Source organism: Parasteatoda tepidariorum, chromosome 1 (genome assembly GCF_043381705.1).
Source record: "Parasteatoda tepidariorum isolate YZ-2023 chromosome 1, CAS_Ptep_4.0, whole genome shotgun sequence".
NCBI classification, from domain to species: domain Eukaryota; kingdom Metazoa; phylum Arthropoda; class Arachnida; order Araneae; family Theridiidae; genus Parasteatoda; species Parasteatoda tepidariorum.
The window spans coordinates 1,004,500-1,021,412 of NC_092204.1; positions in this window are offsets into that span (position 1 = coordinate 1,004,500).

Sequence of the window (16,913 nt, forward strand, 5' to 3'; positions counted from 1 at the left end):
TGCGTCTGGGACAGAGAAATTGCCCATACTTGTTATCGGAAAAATACCGAAATCCCCGATGTTTCAAGAATGTAAAAACGTATCCTTTGGATTACAAGTCTAACAAAAAGTTTTGGATGACATCAGTATTATTTGAAGACTATGTAAGAAAATTCGATCGGAAATTCTTCGCTAAGAAAAGAAAACTGATACTCTTTATGGATAAATGCACAGCGCATAGTGATCTACCTAATTTGAAAGCAGTAAACTTGCAGTTTCTCCCGCCAAACACAACAAAGTTGCAGCCGATGGACCAGGGTATCATAAAGTGCTTCAAACAGTCTTATTGTAAATGGCTTGTCAGAAAAATGAACTTAAATATTGTAAGCATTTAGACGATTTGTAATTAATAAGCATTAATTAAATAATCCGACAATATTTTGAAACTCCAAAACCGAAACTAACGGTAAGTCGAACTTCCGATATGTCGAAGTTTTTCGTCAGTCCTATCAGATTCGAGTTATCGCGAATTCACTGTATATAGTGTGTTTCCATTGTACATTTTCCTCAAATATATTTCTTCTAATTATTATTATTTCTATAATTCTTATAATTAATATTATTCCTTCTAAGAATTTGTGCTCTCTTGATGGTTTCGACATTTTTCTGGGTAAAAACTAACAGTTAGTTAGAAATGAAGTAAAGCTATCAAAGTACAATATGAGCTACTTACGTTTATTTTTTGTCATTTTTTTTGTACACGAAAATGCCGATCTAACATTGTAGGTACTTTCTTGAAATGTGAATTCGCAGTTAGTCTGATTGAGCGCAACAGTCTGTGCAACTCATCGAATGCAATACGTTGAACACGCATGACATCGTCGTGTCTGATCCGATAAATTGTTTTCTCGGTTGTGGTAGGTATACGACACGTATTATTCGAAACAAACAAAATATAAAAAATAATAATAATAGAATATTAACTGTAGTTAGAAAAAGTCACGATGTCAAATGGGCAAAAGATGATGAGCGCATTTTCGATACAAGTTCTTAAACGGTCATTTTACCGGTATATTTAGTGCTAAATATGATGCAATGATTTTCTTCACCTGTCTTCTAGGAGCGAAATTCAATGAGGAGACAAAATATTTCGAAACCCATTTCAGACATTTACTTCTTTAATTCAAATGATTTGTATTTGAGAATGAATGATTTTCTTTTACTAAGCTTAATATTTAGGAGTTTTTTTTCCATATATTATAATTAATAATTACCTCTACCCATTAATAATTGACTCTACTTTCTTTATGAAATGTTTCATTTAACAGTTGCAATCACGTGAAACTATTCCGCAGAGGAGGCGGAGTTTTTTTCTTTCTTTTTTTCAACTACACTACTTTCAAGTATCTGTGCTATTCATCTGTCCTTAAAGCTGCCCATCCAACAAAATACCCTTCCAACGTAACTAACTCCCTTATTATATTTACTCCATCACATTGGAAGTATTTAAATATTTACATTTAAATTGATATCTCGAAACGGGAAAGTGTCTCGGGGATAAATGCTGCGTTGTTGGCAGCTTTTAAAAAAAGGGGATTTGGAAAAAGTAATGGTGAACTTGAACTTTATTTGATCATTGAAAAAAAAAACATGTATTTGCCTTTGTTGATCGATATTTGTTTTAAAAATGTGCAGTGTGATAAGAAAAAAGAAACATTTAGGTTTTTTAGGGACTTTTTTTTATTGAAAGAGAGATATTCTTTCTTTTAGTTCGCTCGTTTGTTTATTAAACAAATGTTATGAGTCACAAATATATTGAAATAAACCTATTTGACATTTAATTTGCTTTCATTTAACTTATTTTTCAAAAGGAAAAAAAAGAAAAGATCAATTTATCACTGTTTCAGAAAAGATAAAATTATGTGTGTGTGAATATCTTTCTCAAACATTTGTAAAGTGAGTGGATCCTCTTCATTTGTTAGTTTATTTTTTTAATTTAAAGTACAGGTTAAATAATTGAATCTTAGTTAATAGAATTAATACTCTTGAATACTCATGAAGAACTGAATTTCGGCTAAATCAGCTAGAAATGTGAAAATTCAATTTTTGTGGACGTCATGAGTGTTCCAGCGCTGATTGAAATTGGCATTTCGCATTATCCACTCACTTTTTTCAGAATTATTTTCAGTAAAAAGTCGGCATATTGAACGAAACAAAAAAAGATGATTAGAAACTTACTTTCTCTAAGTAAACATATCTTTTATTTGAATTTCAGACATTCAAAATATGGAGGATAGCCAACATTGGTTGAAATCGATAGTTTGGACAGGAAAGAGGGGTCCAAAGTTCTAAGCCCCTAAGTGTTACTTTCTGCACCCTATCTAGGAAGGTTTTTTAGCTAATCGAAATGATTTCGCACATAATTATAAAATTTGTTTATCCAAGGAAAATTCCATTCAAAAAATAATTTTTAATAATTACTTATTGTTTTTCATTCATAAAGGTTAAACTGTACGGTTACTCATTTTTGCAATGATTTTAAAGAACGTAATTTTATATGTCAAAGTTTGAATAGTTTCTGAAAAAATTGAATAGCAACGAGTAATATTTTATATATATAGTTATACGAGTAATATATATATAGTTTATATATGATACATATATTGAATATAAATGAGTAATGTATTTAAAGTGGTTATTGAAACTTACTATACATATTTCGGAGAAATGAATTGTACCAAAATAGAGTCTCAAGTATGAAAGACGGAATGAGAATTGAACAGCTCTAAATAGGGTGTCATAGTGAGGAACCGGGGTTCGATTCTCAGCGGTGACACGAAGACCACCCAATCAATGAGTACCAGCTTGTGACTGGGTAGCCTGTGAGCAACAACACTGTCGCACTATATACCCGAAACATCCAACGGCTTTACTATCTGATTTTGTAATTAGTTTTGAATTATTTTAAATAACATAAATTTTTTTCTTTTGACGAAAGTAATCATAGCGTGGCTGGTTTGCCTCCAAAAATAATTGTCCGCTCATTCTATCTTGTAATGCAGTGTTTCCCAAAATGTGGTACGTGTGCCCCCAGGGGTACGGGAACAGTTTAGCGAGGGTACGCGCTCTTATACGAAATATCTTGCAACAAACGAAAATTTCAAAAAATTTTATTTAAAAACAAAGCCAGCCATGAAAATTTACGATGACGTATTTTTCTATTGGCTATTTTTTACTAAGTTAACAGTTAATAATGAGTGGTGTCAGCAGCCGGTTGTGATTTTTAACTTTTGTGCAATTTTTTTATCACAGCAAAAACAATATCATCCTTCTCACTGATGCAAATAAACTTATTAACAAAACTTCGTACCAAAAAAGAAAAATAAACATATTTTTAATAAAATACATTCATTTTTTTTTATTAGTGGTACACAGCGTTGCGAAAAATTTAGAAAGGGTACACGAAAGTCATAAGTTTGGGAAACACTGTTATAATGTATACTTTGTATTGCAGATGTTGTTGTTTATTTACATCGAACTAGAGCTGCACAATGGGCTATTAGCGACAGTCTGGGAAACATCCCTGAGGATGACACGAAGACATACCATCACCATTTTGATCTTTTGCAGCGGGGATGGCAACCCGATTCAGTAGCCCGACGACCTGCACGTGAAGTCGAGTACTTTACGGTAGAACAGTTTAACGGGGACCGATGCCTCACACCCTCGGTCCCTACGCAGGCTGATCCAAGTGCTCACTTACCCGCACAGTGACCGCAGTCAGTGCTGCTTGACTTCGTTGTTCTACTGGGAACTGTGTCTTAACTATCAGTCCACTGCGGGACTACTTTTTGTTAGTTCAGTACTTTGGTTTTCAGTTCTATTGCACGGCTAAACCGAACCCCTTTCCCAACTACTAGGCTATAGCAATGGCTGAACCAACTGGCAGCTGAAAGCAGCTAAAATATGAATGAATATTGTCCTGTTTTGAAAAAAAAAGAAGAAATCAAATTTTAGTTCGAGATCAGATCGTTAAGACATTAAGTCAATGGAGTGAGTGTATTTTTAAAAAAAATCGAAAGCTATAAATGACATTAACTATCAATGGGAAATTTTAAAAAATAAAAGAGAGAAAAGAATTGGTTAATGGATTGTATCTATAACCGTCACCTATATTCCAAGTTCAACCCGTTCATGGGTCGTTACGCACATATGAATAGCTCTTTTTTTAATTTTTATTTCGAATCTATTTATTTATTTCATTCTGAATCTAAAAATAGGTGAAATGGTCAATCCTACGCCTCGATTTCGTTTTTTATTATTTTCTTTTTAATCGTCTAAACTACTACAAAGTACGGAGGAAAAAACTACTTTTTTACTAAACACGCAATAATTTTAAATTTTCAGAATTTGAAAAGTGTCTTATTTTTTTTCAATCATAATAAAATTTTGTTTTTATTTCTTTTTATTCATTTTCTCTCTCTTTCGTATTTCATTCATTTATTTATTTTATTCGTTTATTTATTTATTTTATTTGTTTATTTATTCTACGCCGGGGGATCGTTGAAAGAGACACTAGCATCCATTTTATCTTGGCCCCACTTGGGTTCAAAATTGGGTCTATATGGGTCCTATAAAACATGCACCAAGGGACCCATCTTGGGATTTAATATGGGTCCCAGAATGGCCTTTATAGGGTCTATATTGGCCAATTATAGGACCCACATTATCTAAATAATGGATATAAAATATCGGGTGAATCTGACTATTCTACATAGAACCGATACGGGTTTTCAAGTGGCTGTGAAATATCGGGTGAATCTGACTATTCTACTTAGACCCGATATGGGTTTTCAAGTGGCTGTGAAATATCGGGTGAATCTGACTATTCTACTTAGACCCGATACGGGTTTTCAAGTGGCTGTGAAATATCGGGTGAAACTGACTATTCTACATAGACCCGATACGGGTTTTCAAGTGGCTGTAAAATATCGGGTGAAACTGACTATTCTACATAGACCCGATACGGGTTTTCAAGTGGCTGTGAAATATCGGGTGAATCTGACTATTCTACATAGACCCGATACGGGTTTTCAAGTGGCTGTGAAATATCGGGTGAATCTGACTATTCTACATAGACCCGATACGGGTTTTCAAGTGGCTGTGAAATATCGGGTGAATCTGACTATTCTACATAGACCCGATACGGGTTTTCAAGTGGCTGTGAAATATCGGGTGAATCTGACTATTCTACATAGACCCGATACGGGTTTTCAAGTGGCTGTGAAATATCGGGTGAATCTGACTATTCTACATAGACCCGATACGGGTTTTCAAGTGGCTGTGAAATATCGGGTGAATCTGACTATTCTACATAGACCCGATACGGGTTTTCAAGTGGCTGTGAAATATCGGGTGAATCTGACTATTCTACATAGACCCGATACGGGTTTTCAAGTGGCTGTGAAATATCGGGTGAATCTGACTATTCTACATAGACCCGATACGGGTTTTCAAGTGGCTGTGAAATATCGGGTGAATCTGACTATTCTACATAGACCCGATACGGGTTTTCAAGTGGCTGTGAAATATCGGGTGAATCTGACTATTCTACATAGACCCGATACGGGTTTTCAAGTGGCTGTGAAATATCGGGTGAATCTGACTATTCTACATAGACCCGATACGGGTTTTCAAGTGGCTGTGAAATATCGGGTGAATCTGACTATTCTACATAGACCCGATACGGGTTTTCAAGTGGCTGTGAAATATCGGGTGAATCTGACTATTCTACATAGACCCGATACGGGTTTTCAAGTGGCTGTGAAATATCGGGTGAATCTGACTATTCTACATAGACCCGATACGGGTTTTCAAGTGGCTGTGAAATATCGGGTGAATCTGACTATTCTACATAGACCCGATACGGGTTTTCAAGTGGCTGTGAAATATCGGGTGAATCTGACTATTCTACATAGACCCGATACGGGTTTTCAAGTGGCTGTGAAATATCGGGTGAATCTGACTATTCTACATAGACCCGATACGGGTTTTCAAGTGGCTGTGAAATATCGGGTGAATCTGACTATTCTACATAGACCCGATACGGGTTTTCAAGTGGCTGTGAAATATCGGGTGAATCTGACTATTCTACATAGACCCGATACGGGTTTTCAAGTGGCTGTGAAATATCGGGTGAATCTGACTATTCTACATAGACCCGATACGGGTTTTCAAGTGGCTGTGAAATATCGGGTGAATCTGACTATTCTACATAGACCCGATACGGGTTTTCAAGTGGCTGTGAAATATCGGGTGAATCTGACTATTCTACATAGACCCGATACGGGTTTTCAAGTGGCTGTGAAATATCGGGTGAATCTGACTATTCTACATAGACCCGATACGGGTTTTCAAGTGGCTGTGAAATATCGGGTGAATCTGACTATTCTACATAGACCCGATACGGGTTTTCAAGTGGCTGTGAAATATCGGGTGAATCTGACTATTCTACATAGACCCGATACGGGTTTTCAAGTGGCTGTGAAATATCGGGTGAATCTGACTATTCTACATAGACCCGATACGGGTTTTCAAGTGGCTGTGAAATATCGGGTGAATCTGACTATTCTACATAGACCCGATACGGGTTTTCAAGTGGCTGTGAAATATCGGGTGAATCTGACTATTCTACATAGACCCGATACGGGTTTTCAAGTGGCTGTGAAATATCGGGTGAATCTGACTATTCTACATAGACCCGATACGGGTTTTCAAGTGGCTGTGAAATATCGGGTGAATCTGACTATTCTACATAGACCCGATACGGGTTTTCAAGTGGCTGTGAAATATCGGGTGAATCTGACTATTCTACATAGACCCGATACGGGTTTTCAAGTGGCTGTGAAATATCGGGTGAATCTGACTATTCTACATAGACCCGATACGGGTTTTCAAGTGGCTGTGAAATATCGGGTGAATCTGACTATTCTACATAGACCCGATACGGGTTTTCAAGTGGCTGTGAAATATCGGGTGAATCTGACTATTCTACATAGACCCGATACGGGTTTTCAAGTGGCTGTGAAATATCGGGTGAATCTGACTATTCTACATAGACCCGATACGGGTTTTCAAGTGGCTGTGAAATATCGGGTGAATCTGACTATTCTACATAGAACCGATACGGGTTTTCAAGTGGCTGTAAAATATCGGGTGAATCGGAAAATTGTGTATAGGGCCAATAACGGAAAAATAACGGCGCTTTGTACATTTATAGAGCCAAGATTCATGAATATTGGCCCAATAAAGGCCCAAGTTACTTTGATGCTAGGGCATAACTCTTCAAAAGCTAAACAATAAAATGTAAAATTCCTGAAAAATCAAAAAAGTTAGTAAATGGAAGAAATAGTAGGAAACGTAGGGAGCACGAATTTCGTTATTGGCTTTTTTTTTATAATCGTCGTTGGACAGCCGACCCAATTTTCGTGTTTGCGACTACTCATGTCCAACTCCGTAACCTTGTCATTTTGAACCCAATCCAGAAGACAAGGAAACTCCTGGATCAGTACTCCCAGAGGTAGAACATGGAATGAATAGATAAGTTCGTTATCAAGAATACGAGAAATCATTAATGGCTGCACATTGTTGGAATCTCGGGCATCAATTCACGTTCGACAATGCTTCCAACCCAGTCACATCAGCTCATCTTGATGCCCTGGAATCTCGTTTCATTCATACGAATGCCGATTTCATTGTCAACGAGATAAGTTCCTGGTCACTTTCCACAGAGTTTGGACATGCATTTTACCCTGATTTGTCCCTCTTGATCATCCCCTCTGTTGAGTCTTGTTCTTTTTTTTTTCTTCTTCTTTTTGTTCTCTCACGGCTACTCAGGTTTTTATAGTTATGTTTCCCACCTTTGTTTTCCTTTTTTTTGTTGGTAACTTTAATTTTTGTATTTTAAATCCCTTCTATTTCCTCTCATTGATGCGTGGAAAATTTTGAAAATGAGCGCCTATTTTTGAGTCCCTGAAACATGTCGACTGTTATTTGAAATCTGTATACTTTTGAAGTGAATAAAATTTATGAATCGAGTTAATTGAGAGCGAACGACATTTTGTTAGATTGAATTAAATTGTTCGATAGAATTTTGTAATAAGCATTCAATTTGAATAGAGCAAAATGACAGGTGGGTCTCTCTTAAAGATAATTTAGGTATTCCAAGAGACATTAAATCAGGAAAAAGCAACCAAATAAAAGATATGTGTGTTTGTAAGACAGCACTCTTTCAGGGAACACACTATCTCGAGGAACTGTCAGTTTTGGTTCTTCCACTGACAACAGAAAGTGTTTCTGGGCAGTGTGTTCCCTGAAGAAGTGCTGTCTTACAAACACACATATCTTTTATTTGGTTGCTTTTTCATGATTTAATGTCTCTTTGAATACCTAAATTAAAATAAATCAAATTTGGTTTTAGCTGCTTTAGGCCCTTTTTCATTTTGATTTACTGTTTTATTATTAATTGGCTTCTCTATCTCGTTTGTTTTTGCAAATTGGATTCATTTTCTGATTAGATTTTTTAAAGATACTTACTCTCTAGAGTTCCTTCAATTTAAAAATAGCCACATGAGAAGATTCCGCTATAAAAAAAAAGAACGGAATTCTAATCGTATCTATTTTGTTCCATCTGTCATCTGAATTTCTCTCCACCATTTCTATTCCAAGAGATGTTATTCCCTAAAAATCATCTGTTTGCTTTCTTATCTTAGAATTCCCATTGCGACCATTTTGGGATAGTTCTTTCATTATTTATTCTAATTTATCCGGAAACCACAGAAAAAGAATGCTTCTTAGAGAAGCGGGGAAAAAAGTCCCGTTCTTTAATAATAATAATAACAAGGGTGAACTTGGCCCGCATTGTAGGCTTCAACCTGGTGGTTGAGGGGTGCTTCCCGGTGAAATGTGTGCCACATCGTCTGTCGGTTCGCAGGTGTTGCGCCTGCTGTGGGTCTGAGGAACGAAAACAAAAACCGTTTTCTCGGGTGCTCTATTTTTAGATATTTTCTAAGAACAAAGAAAGAGAAGGGAACTCAAGTGCACTGGGTCACGTTTTCTTGGGTTTTGATAAAGAGGGAACCGTTATTCTTAGGGGGTGGGGTATGAAAATGTTTTGATGGGGTGTCAGGCATCACATGATCGAAAGATGTTTGTTGTTGATCCATCGACACATTGTAGATAGTGATAATTTAAGAGTCATTATTTTTTACTGAACTCGCCAAAATTTCGAATAAAAAAGAATATCGAAACACACCTGATATTTCATATGATAATAACCGATAGAGAGAGAGAAAAGAAAAGCATCTAAAATAATAGGGTACATTAATCGCTGAGGAGAATAGTAAGCGACAATGTCATCTATGAAAAGCTACCCCAACATAGAATCGAGTTATATACTAGTGAATTGGAATTATATTTTTGTAGTGGTAGATACACAGTGGACAGATCGTAAATAAACGGTTCCCAATGGGCATCACTGGCTGCTGTCAGTAAGCGGGTGGGCGACCACTTTATTGAGCCTGCGTAGGGATCGTGGATGGGCGGTATCTGTCCTCGTTGAAATGTTCTACCGTAAAGTGCTCGACTTCATGCGCAGGTCGTCGGGATAAAAAAGAAGGGGAGCCACCCCCTCTGCAGAGGATCAAAGTTGCGACGGCATGTCTTCGGATCATCCTCAGGGATGTTTCCCAGACAGTCGCCAATGTGCGGCTCTAGTGCGACGTAAATAGAGTACCTACATATCCTAGATGGTGTAAAACAATGGTGTCATTTCAAATCTCATTCGACACCTGTCTCATATTTTCTTATCAATCTTTCAGACTAAATATGCAGAATAATAATAAATAAATTAAATAAAACCTTTGACCTTTATTAAGCTAAATTTATTCCTTACAGACTAAATAATCAAAACCTCGCATTCAGTTGCTTGGCAATTTATGAGTTTGCTCACATTTTCGGCTTGTCATTTATACAGTGATACATTTTCAATCAAACTGGTTTCAGTGATGATTCGACCCATTTTGATGATTCGCTTGAAAATTTTCGAGAATTCCAAATACATGCAAAACATTTTTAAATATTTTTCTTATTCAAATAAACTTATCGAACAGATGACGTTTTTAGAAATCATTCATTATCTTTATGAACATCTTTTACCTCATATAATTATGAATGAAACGCTACTACAAATTGTAACGCATGCATATCAAGCTCTAGATCAATAACCCGTTTTTTAAAAATTGCAAATATACAATGATATAGAACGAAATATTATTTAACATTCATTTTTTTTTAATGAAACATTCTTACTCATAGTGCTATAAAAGTTATAAATTCACATTTTAGACCTTAGCGTTTACCGAAGTACCGAAGGCAGTAGCCATTTTATACATTTAATAATTTCACCATTATTTACAATGACGTTGTATGTGTGCAACCTTTCCATACGCAGTAAATTATGTTAGAGCTCGAGCCGACAGAAAAATCCGTTCGTTGGAACTTAAAACGCGTAGTCAGCCTCATGTGGAGTACAATTCACCTATATTAGATTCCATATGTCTGCTCCTCGAGAAAGACAAATACTAGTTAGAGCTAATCTACAGCTATTCTATAAAGAACTTTTGCTTTCAACATTTTACCAGTTAAAGCTGTTTGTGCTAACTATTTTAATTAATTTATGTTTTGTAGAACAAAAATAGAGAAAGTGGAAAGGTCATCAGTACTTTGTTAAAAAGGAACGAACAAAAATAGCTTTAAACAAAGTAGATATATTCGCCACTGATCAGCTAGTTAAAATTCTGTCCGCGGGCCGGATAAAATCTTCCGGCGGGCCACAGTTGGCCCGCGGGCCGTAGTTTCCCCATCTCTGTGTTACACGAATTTATAGGTAATACTTTTACATTTAAACATACATGTAATGGATATTTATACAGGATATTCTTTATATACTTCCTATTTGTATTTATTTATTAGCGTATTGCATTACAATGTTAACCCATGGATACACGAATGTAAACAAGTGCAAACCGGTTTCAGTCACGTCAAAACAATAAAGCTGTATAGTATCACCTGATAATTAAAATTCCTCATAGAATCTTATAGCGCGTCTAATAATTTGACCAGAAACTGTAATTCAAAGCATTGGTCACATTATGCAAAATCCCCATATCAAAGAATTCCATATGAAATGTTAAGTTAGCGTAAAGAGATTTTTTCCAAAGTTCTTCTGAAAATACGTTTAATAACGTTAACAGCCTAAAAACGTCTGCCAACATGCAAAAGAAGAAAAAAAAATTATAACCGCATTTCTAAACAATTTATAAACTTAATGAGTTTAAATATGGACAGTTAAAAAGATCATTCCTATTTCGTCAAAGTGGCCGGACGTTCATACGTCATAAAAACCCTTGATACTTCATAAACAAAAGCCGTTTTTCTCAAAAAATAATTCATTTCTCTCGTTAGAGAAGCGTTCTGTTACATAATGAGTTGAAAACAAGCTTTATTCGAGTAAAATAAATAAGAAGGTAAGAGCGTTCTCCGTTTCCATGGAAACAGAGGCGGAAGAGACTCCGGTAGGGACAACGACCGCGAATAACCTGCCCTCACCTCTCTTCTTTTTTCTTACTTCCCCCTATCCCTTTTATTAAAAAAACATATTCTTTCTTCCTACTTGCCATTGAACACTGCTCTTGGCCTTCGTTCTATTACGGAGATTGCATGTCATTCATTTCACTCTTTTACGCGAATTATTATTATGAAATAGAACACTTGTACAATCTCTCTTCTGAATGGAGAGGCAGGAATCCAAATGACCTCAGAACAAACACGAAACTTGCATATATATATATATATATATATATATATATAAATATNTATATATATATATATAATGTCATAAGGAGATAAATCTCCTTCCAGACATACATTAAAGCTACGCCACTGAAACGTACTAATATGCTACATTATTTTATGTTATAACCGTCGTTGAACATTTGATCCAATTTTTATGGGTTTACGACCACTCATATTCAACTCCGTAGCCTTGTCATTTTGAACCCAATCCAGAAGACGAGGGAACTCCTGGATCGAGTAGTGTTGAGAAATTTGCCTTCGTGGAAGACTTTTTGATGGAATGAGACCGCATTTGCGTTGCATGGAGATGAAGACCACGAGAACCTCCCACGGTTAAGATGGCGGCAAAGGGACTCATGATCCGTCTACCACTGAGGATATTTTACGTCAGCACTCTGGTCGGGGCAAACCGGATGCGGAATTCGTATCGTCCAGCCATCGCTGGGATTCGAACCCGGTTCTCCTCATTGTGAGGCAAATACTTTATCCCCTGAGCGGCTCATACGTATTAATCGAAAGAGTACCGAATCGAGATAGTGTGATCTTTGGGCTGTCAGAAAAGCTCGTTTCATATCGTAAGCCGAGAAACGAGAATCGCATCACAGTTCTGGAGGGGTTTCCGGAAAACTTTGAGCCTTTATCGAAACCTTTTTAAATGGAAGGATTTTTGCATTATCTTAAGTAAGTTAAGACTCGAACTAAATAGATTAAATATTTTTTTCAATATTTAAAAAGTGTCCTTGAGATTCTGTTTTAGTTCGTGAAAATCCGGATCAGTAGATAAAAGGTTAGTGAGGATGATAAAAAATAAAATAAGAAAATTAAGATAATTGAGAAAAAAAGGTGCCTAACACGAGTTATTAATAGGAAGATTCAGCCCCATTAAAAATGGAAATACTATAAAAAGTAAAGTATGACTTTTTTAATCGTTGTTTGAGAATAGAATTGACAACTCATTTCTTCACCACTTTACTTTCCCACTTATTTTAAAAGAACTTGACATTAAAGATGTTCAAAATTCTAAATGGATCCTGTAGTAATGAATGGATCAAAATTTTTAGCAAACTTTTAGCGCACATTAGAGTTAAAAATGCAAATTCTTTGACAGGGTGGTTGGAATGGATTCACTTTTTAGAAGAATCACTTTTAGAAGTTCATGCTACAAATGAGAAATGGTATAAAATTGAAAGTGTAGTAGTTACATTACAGATTCAATTTCATCTGTTCTTATATACTTTAAAGGACTAATGAGTGAATTATTTTGCTCAAACCTTTTTGGATGGTTTAAAAAAATAGATTTATTTATGAAGTGCAGTCGGATCTCTATTGAACGAAATCGCCAAATAATATGTTCGCTATAGGGAAAATTCGTTGAATAGAGAACCACCTTTTGAAATACTAAAGCAACACAAAACTGGTTTAAAATTTATAAACACTAGACATCATTAAACTAGTAATGGATACACCTAACTAGTATCTACTATTTATTTTATAAATCTTACCACAAAAGAAATCTGCATGGAAAGCAAGAATAGAGCAACACATTATCCAGTGCTACCCTATCAGGCTAAATACATTTAGAACTAAAAAAAAAAAAAAGAAGCTAAATTTGTGTATAAAATGATAGCTGCCTTTATTATAAAGGTAATTTTGAACATACATTACCACATGCACTCTTAAGTTTAATGACTACCGATAAAATCCTTTCATTTTGTCTGAGTTTTTCGTTTGAAATGTAAACAAAAAGGGTTCTCTAAAAAGTGAAGTGGCTTTGAAAATCATTTCAAGGTCATTTTGCCCATAAAGTTTGAATTGTTCTAAAATATTTAGGGAAATATGGAATATGTATCTCAAAGAAAAGTTCGTTCAATTGACTTATTTCACAAAGAAATTTTCAAAATCGTCGGTTCATCGAAGAAAAAAAAATGGAGAAATTAGCGAAAATGTAAGTTCGTTAGATAGGCATCCGACTGTAGTTTATTTCATTTATTTTTCTGTTGCGTCAAAGATAAAAAAAAAAAAAAAAAAGAATTTNAAAAAAAAAAAAAAAAAAAAAAAGGAAGAGAGATCTGCAGCTGGTCTCGTGATTCTGAAAAACGTGGTCCGGGTTCACGTTTTCTCTTTCTTAAGAAGAGAAAAATGGGTCATCAGTCTCTGCAGGATCAACTTTCTTTCCCCCCCCCCCGTTACTTCTTAGTTTCTCTGGACCTCCCTTCATTTTTATATGAAAATTCCATATCAGTTTTTTTTTTTTTTTTCAATTTCTACTCTTAGTTCGCACTCTTATTCATATTTCTTGTTTAAATTTTGAATCGTTCATAAAATACTTTTTTTCAAGTTCAAATATGATGACTAAGGCCCGGATTTAGATGACATTTGCATTTTTTTGCATTTTTGTACATTTTTGTACATTTTTTGTCTTTTAGAGCATTTTTTATACGGCATTTTTCTTTAAATTTTGTGGCGTATTTTGCATTTTTTAAAGTTTTCTGTTAATTTTTTCCAATTTTTATTATTTTTTTATCAATTTTCATTATTACACTGGCTTTCAAACAATGAAGAAAATCTATGGGATATTAACAGGTGAAGCAAAATCTTTTCAAATTGAAGAAGAATTGTCAGTAAGTGAGACCGTTTTTTTCAAGTACACACCTATAACATCAGTAGACGTTGAAAGAAGCTTCTGCAGGAATGAAAATTTACTTTCAGACAAGAGACGCTCGCTTACATTTTAAATTATCAGAAAACATTTAATAATCCAATGCAATTCTGATATTTAGTAATATTATGTTACTAATATTTTAGTGTTATATCCATCAAAGTTTCTATACAAAAGAAAAATACTTTGGTGTCAATATATTTTCCTTTTTTTGTTATTTTAGGATATAAAACATATTTTTCAAACTTTAGTGAACGTAGAACAAGTATTGCATTGCTTTATATTTTTCAAATGACTCATAATAATTTTAAAGAGCAAAACATTTTTTTAATTCAATATTTTTACTTTATTTAAGGCATTTTTTGCGCAATTTTTGCACTTTTAAGGGCATTAGTTGAGATTTTTAGGTCATCAAAATCCGGGCTCTAATGATGACATTCGAGGTTAATAATGTTTTTTCAAATATTAATTCATTCATTTTAGTTTTGTATGGGAGAGAAAATTGCAATTATTTCATTAAAAGTAACTGAAATAAAAATTTTTTGTTGTTGACCTTAATTAGGAATTGACTTTAATTTTTTTTTATATATTACTTGTTCATAATTAATTATTGTAATGCTCGACTCAAACTATCGTAATAATTTTAATTTACAAGAAAGGGGGATAGAAAAGTTGATATTTTTTTTTCTTATCTTGGACAAATATTGTCAGCAGATTTAAAATATCTAGACAACATTTAAATCCTTGTTTTCCTGTCATAAACAAGCAATTTAAAGTGAAACATCCATCTGTAAGTGTAGGCAAACACACACATTTTTTTAAAAAAAAATTAAATAATATCCACTTTAATGAATGAAAGAAGATGTGAGAGTGATCACCGAAGTCAAGTGTCTTCGCACATCATCCCAGACCGTCGTCTGACTCTAGTGTACTCTAACAAGAAATGGTTGAATATGAAAGTGTTCAATCCAACTTTATGTAAAACACTAGAAATGTTTTTCAAAGGAATTTGAAAGGGATGGGGGGGGGAGATAACGCATGTCCTAGAGTCAATTTATAATGCATAAATAAAAAGAAAACTAATTATAATATTAAACTAAATAAAAAAAAACTACTGTATTAATACTAAAGTATACTTAATAATCCCTGTACAGTATAACAATGCATAAGCTGGAAACAAAAAATTTTGAAAAAAGATGACACCTCATGTCTTAAATAAAATCGGTGGTCAAACTATACGTAAACGATCTTTGTTTTCATTCATAACTAAAATATTTAAACATGTGTCAAATAATATTTAGTGAAATTGTTGTTGTAGTTTATTTGCGTCGCACTACACAGGGCTATTGGCGACGGTCTGGGAAACATCCCTGAGGATTATCCGATGACATACCATCACAATTTTCCTCCTCTGCAGAGGGGATGGCTACCCCTCTTCGGTAGACGGACGGCGTACGCGTGAAGTCGAGCACTTTATGGTAGAACGAGGACCCATACAACACACCCTCGGTCCCTACGCAGACTGATCCTAGTGATCCCCCTACCGCACACTGACCGCAGCCAGTGATGCTGGTGTTCTACTGGGAACCATGTCTAAACGATCAGTCCACTGCGGGACTGAAATATCCGAAAATGAATGCTTCGTTGGTTTGTGAGAATGTTGTATAGTATCCCAAGATGCTTTGGGCGGGGAAAAAAAAGCTGGTCAATAGTGGTTTGATATTTTCAAAATTAAATGTGCTAAGTCTTTTGTGAAAAGGGATTATAGTGAAGCAATTATTTATATTTAATATTTATATATATTTTTATTGTTGTCCATTTATAAATGCCGAATATAAGAATTTTTTTTTTCTAATGTCGCTAAATATTGACTCATATAAATTTGAAATAAAAATTCGAATTTAAAATTTGAACTGTAAAAATGAAAGAGATTGGAAGTTAAACCTAATTTTAGGAAGAACTTTATACAATTAAAAATATGTTTACTTGACGCTGTTGTATGTTTTATTATTTTTTTTCCCTCTTCTTAAAACGTGAGAGGAACGTTTTGTAGGATGGTTTGCATACTTGAAATTAATTATTTTCTCGAGGATTAAATTTTAAAACTATTGTTTTCTATTCACTTAAAGAGGAGTCGAATCTGTCCCCTTTGTTCTTGAACTGTTTATCTGTTGAAATGCCTGACGTTTTTATTTGTCTTAACCGTTTTTATTAACTGTTTTATTTGCCTTTATGGACGATGATGCGAAAGTATAAAAGTATAACAGTATTAAAAAAGTACAAAAATACAGTTATATATATATTTCATCAAATATTACCTAAAAAATAATAACTTTTTCAGTCTATTTGTTCTATTCTCTCA